We start from the raw sequence: 5,689 nt of genomic DNA, 5'->3' as shown, positions 1-5,689 counted from the left end.
TACACATACCGTAAGTAAGTTTCTTATATCACGTAAAAGCTAATAATTAAATAAATAAATATGATATAAATTATTAAAGTCACTTTCAATGCAGTTACTCTTTTCAATGTTCGCGATAATTTTATGGTAACATATGGCTGTCGGTATTATTGGTAACTGCGTCGGTATGTGTCATCGGTAACCGTGCCGGTACATATGGATTAAATCTCGGGCCGCTGGCGCGTGCTAGTAGGAGGCAGCCGGAGGAGAACTACTTCTTCTCACGGCGCACGATATGGTGCTCCGCACTGTACATGACATACGTATGATTTTTCAGTTGGCGCTATTGTTTCATCATAACATTAATTTTGTAGAACTGATTTTATAAGGAATAATTTTGTAAATTTATCTTTCAATTTCCCAATAGTATTATAACGATTTTGTAAAAATATTTGTTATGACTCTTTAATTTTCTGCCGTAATATTATATCGTAATATTACATAATTTCTTGTCGACAATACTTGTTGTGCGTATATTTCGCACCTGGTTTTACCTTTTTTATGTATTATATAAAATATTTGCAATAATGTCAAAAGATGAGAGATGTTCTCCGATTCAATATGATAAAATCAAAATTGTATTAATTCGGCGAGTAACCAATGTGAAGAGTGTTTTGAAGTTAGAAAATAACGTATATTAGCAAAACGTTTTGACTGTTTATTCAGTCATCTTCTGTCGCAAGACTATGCTACACAGACAATTACAATAAATGAGTTGCAGTTGATAGCATTAGTCGTGACTATTACAAAAAAGAAAAAAAGAAAAGAATAAAAACGCATCTATTTGAAACACTTCCAATAAATAGTAAAATTATAAAATAAATATACAAAGATTGCGGTTTGTGCCTGTCATGCTCGAAAGTCAGGCACAAACTGAGAGACTAAACACGGTGATAAAACTGTTGTCAATGTAAACTTTACAAGTTAATATTTCAAATAAATGCGTTTTTATTTTTTTTTCTTTTTTGTAATAGTCACGACTAATACTATCAACTGCAAATCATTTTTTGTAATTTCCTGTATAGCAGTTTTGCGACTGAAGATGACTGAATAAACAGTCGAAACGTTTCGTTAATATACGTTATTTTCCAACTGCAAAACACCCTGCACCACAGTATAGGTAAGAACAGTAGGTTCACTCTCCGCCATATTGTTGGTTGTGCGATTTGGTCATGCGCGAGAGACAACTTTTAGTATAAGTTTTCGGAGAGTGAACCTACTGTTCTTACCTATACCACAGTATAGGTATTCATTCTCATATTCACTCTCCGAAAACTTATACTAAAAGTTGTCTCTCGTGCATGACCAAATCGCACAACCAACAATATGGCGGAGAGTGAACCTACTGTTCTTACCTATACTGTGCCCTGCACATTGGTTTATTCTCGCCGAATGAATACAATTTTGATAAAATATTGTATATATATTAGTATACATATTTAAATATAGTTTTATTTCTTCAATATGATAGGACTAATACACATTTTAGATGCAATAAACTGATTCCTATAATAAGTATTATATGTCTTTTCAAAAAATTTTAAGTACTATTCGTAAATCTTTGTGTATGTAAAATAAGTTTAATTACGTTTCAGATACAGTTTATAATGTTACCAAATATATGTATTTATTATATTGCTGATCTAGACTTCCGTTTCCGGCAGCGAGTTAGCGAGCGATTGTGGCTAGCAGAGAGTGCGTTTTTGGTTTTTTGTGTTGAACTTGGCCAGTGGTTGGAGCGTGTGGTGTGTGTGAGTGGGTAAGAGTGTGGTTGGAAGGTGTGGGTGTATAGGTGGAGGTGAGCGAAACAGGGGGAGGGTGATAAGGAAGGTTAAAGGGTGGCAGGGAGCTGGGAGGTTAGGTTGGCAAAAGGGAAGGAAGGTGGTGAGTTAAAGGTGCAGAGAGTGTAGAAGGAGCAGAAAGTGTAGAGCCTTAGGGATTTCCTGGGGACAACCTTATGGCGGAAAAGCTTAAGCCTTAAGGTGGGTATAGAAAGGGAAGAATGGCAGAGGGAAGCGGAAAAGCGATAGGGAAGAAGGTGAAAGAAATAGAGGGTTGGAGGAGGGGGAGATCGGGAAGTGAGAGTTCTCCATTAGATATGTGGGTGAAGAGGAAAAGGGAGGGTGAAGAGGGAAAGGAGAGCAAGGGGGAATGACTGTTCGCTAAAAGCAGGAAGACGGCGAGGTCGCCGAGTGGGAAAGAGATAGGAGGAAAAGAAGGAGAAGTGGAAGGGGAAGAGAAGGAAGGAAAAAATGGGATATGGGAGGAGATGGAAAAGACAAGAAGAGAGATGGGGGTGTATATGGAGAAGGTAAAGAGTATGGAGAGGGAGCTGGAGTAATGGAAAAGGAGGGAGGAGATATTAAGATTGGAGGGGGAGAAGATGAAGGAAAAAATGAGAGAGTTGGAGAAAAGGCTGGAAGAAAAAGAGGGGAGAGAGGAAAGGAAAAAGGAGGGGAAAAGGGAAGTAGAGGTAGAGAGCAGATGGGAAGGAAGATTGAAAATGGTGGAAGAGAATATAGAGAGAAAAGAAAAGGAAGAGTGAAGGAGGAGGAATGTTATAATAAAAGGAATTCAATGGGAAAAAGGTGACTGGAGATGGGGGGTGGAAAAGCTTTTAAAAGAGATAGGAGTGGAAGTGAAGATAGGCAAAATGAGAAGGATAACCACGGGAAGGGAGGATAGAGGAGAAATGGTGTAGTTAAGGCTGGAGAGGGAGGAGGATAAGAAGCAAGTGTGGGATAACAAGAAGAGATTAAAGAGGAGGAATGTGTGGATAGAGGAGGATTTATCATGGGAGGTAAGAGAGGGAGGTAAGAAGGAAACTAGGGGTAATTGCGGCGGGGGAGAGGAGGAAGGGGAAAAATGTCTGGGTGGAGGACGATAGGATAAAGATGGAGGGGGTTTGGTGAAGATGGGACGAGGAGAAAAAAGGTTTGGTTAAAATAGTAAGGAGAGGGGAGCAGGGTGAAAAGGGGAAGGAAGCGGGGAAAGGGTTGGGGGGGAGAAGAAGATATGGGTAGGAAAGTCAGGGGAGGAGAAGGGGGAAACAACAGATAGAAGAGAGGAGAATGAAAGGAAAGATGAGAGTGTGAAGGTGGTGTTTTGGAATGTGGCTGGGCTTAAGGGAAAAGATAAAAATTTTTGGAGTGGGTTGAAGAGTTGGGACGTGATGATTTTGACAGAAACTTGGGTGGACAAAAAAGGGTGAGAGGGGATTGCTTGGAGACTACCAAAAAATTTTAGGTGGAAGGTGCAGTGGGCGAGTAGAAAAAATAAGAAAGGTAGGGCTATGAGGGGGATGTTGCTGGGAGTAAGAAAGGGTCTGGAGGCAAGAGAGGAGAGGGGATGGGAAGGAAGGGATGGGATAATGGTGAGAAGGGTGAGGGTAGGGGGTGAGTGGTGGAGGATCGTGGGGGTGTATATAAATGGGGGAATGGAGGTAAAACTAGAGGAGTTAAGAGGGTGGATGGAGGGGAGGAATGGAAAAGAGAGGACAATAGTGGGGGGAGATTTTAACGCGAGAACAAGGGAAAAAGGTGGTGAAGTGAGGGGAGAGGGAGAGGAGGAGGAGGAATGGAGGAGGAGGTCGAAGGATAAGAAAGTGAACGCGGAGGGAAGATTATTGTTGGAAAGGATTGAGGAGCTGGGCTGGGTAATTTGGAACGGGGACACAAAAGGAGATGAGGAGAGGGAATGGACTTACACGGGTGGAAGAGGGGAGTCAGTGATCGACTATGTGATAGGAGAAGCAAGCACGAAAGAATTTGTAGAGAAAATGGAAATAGGGGATCAAGTGGATTCGGATCATCATCCAGTGGTGATCTGGATCAAAAGTGGAAAAGAGGGGAGGATTGGTAACAGGGAAAAGGGCAGAAGGAAGGAAGGAATAAAAAGGATAATATGGACGAAAGAAGGGAAAAGAAAATGGATAGAGGAGATGCAGAAAGAGATGGAGGATGAGAAAAGGGGAGTTGAAGAGGAGTGGGGGAATATGAAAAAGAGAATAGGAACTGTGTTGGGAGGAAGAGAGGTAAAGAAAGTAGGGGATGGGAGAAGGGGTTGGTGGGGTGAAGAATGTAAGGAGGAAAAGAAGAAGGTAAGGAAAGAGTTAAGAAGGTGGAGGGAGGGAAGAGGATGTAAAGAGGAGTATAAAAAAAGAAAAAAAGAGTATAAGGCGTTATGTAGTAGGAAAAGGGAGGAAGAAAACAGAGCATGGGAGGAGGGGGTGAAAAAAGCAAAAACGATGGGGCAGGTGTGGGAAGTGGTAAATAGGGAAAGGAGAAAGAGAAGAGGGAATAGGGGGATTGAAATAAGAGAGTGGGAGGATTACTTCAAGAAGCAGTTGGGAGGGGTGGATTGGAAAGTGGTGAGAGGGGGAGGAGGTAAGAGGGAGGAGGGAGAGGATGATATAGGAAGAGAGGAAATTATAAGAACATTTGGAAAATTGAAAGTAGGGAAGGCTCCAGGGGGGGATGGGATACCAGCGGAGGTGTGGAAATTTGGGGGAAAGAATATGCAAGAATGTGTGGGTATAGAATATATGTAGAAGGATTTGGGCAGGAGAGGAGTGGATCGAGGAATGGAATGAGGGGGTAGTGGTGCCAGTGTTGAAAAAAGGAGAGGGAAATAATGTAGAGGAGTATAGGGGAGTGACATTGACAGGGTCATTATATAAAGTATACGCGGAGGTGTTAGCAGAAAGATTAAGGGACGAGGTAGAGGGAAAGAATTTAGTCCCGGAGTGCCAGGCGGGGTTCAGAAGAGGTAGAGGTGTGTTGGACAACATATATGTGATAAATTATTTGGTTAACAGAAATTTAAGTAGGAAGGGGGGTGGGTTAATTGCGTTGTTTGTTGATTTAAGGGCGGCATTCGACACGGTTAATAGAGAGACTTTGCTGAGAGCGATGAGGGAAAAGGAGGTGAGAGAGGGATTAGTGGGAAGGTGTGGAGATTTATATAAGGAGACGAGGAATAGGGTGGCGGCAGGAGGGGAGGTGGGGAATGAATTTTGGACAGGTAGAGGGGTAAGACAAGGTTGCCCGCTGAGCCCGTACTTGTTCAATTTGTTGACGGCGGATATGGAGGACTATTTGGTTAGAAACGGATGGGGTGGGGTGAAAGTAGGGGGAAGAAGGGTGTATGTATTGGCGTATGCGGATGATTTGGTAATGTTAGCGGAGGAGGAGGAAGGGATGAGGGGAATGATGAGAGGTATGGGGAAATATCTGACAGGAAAGGGTTTGGAAGTCAACGTAAATAAATCAAAAGTGTTGAGGTTTAGGAGGAGAGGAGGGAGGGAGAAAAAGATGGATTGGTGGTGGAAGGGGGAGAGATTAGAGGAGGTAAACGAATTCACAAATATTTAGGGTATGTGTTTCAAAGGAACGGGGAGAGGGAAGCGCAGATAAAGGAAAGGGTAAGAAATGGGGCGGCTATTATGAGTCAGGTGTGGGGGATTGGAAAGAGGAGGTTCGGTGGGGATTGGAGTAGAAGATTATGGTTGTTTGACGTGTTGGTGTGGTCGGTAGTTGGGTATGGGGTGAAGATATGGGGATGGAAGGAATGGGATAGCGTGGAGAGATTACAAAATAGGTATATAAGGTGGTTATTGGGGGTAGATTGGAGGACTCCGGGGTATCTCGTA

Source organism: Pseudomyrmex gracilis, unplaced genomic scaffold, assembly GCF_002006095.1.
Source record: "Pseudomyrmex gracilis isolate BER0280 unplaced genomic scaffold, ASM200609v1 scaffold_716, whole genome shotgun sequence".
Lineage (NCBI taxonomy): Eukaryota > Metazoa > Arthropoda > Insecta > Hymenoptera > Formicidae > Pseudomyrmex > Pseudomyrmex gracilis.
This window is presented reverse-complemented; position numbering follows the sequence as displayed.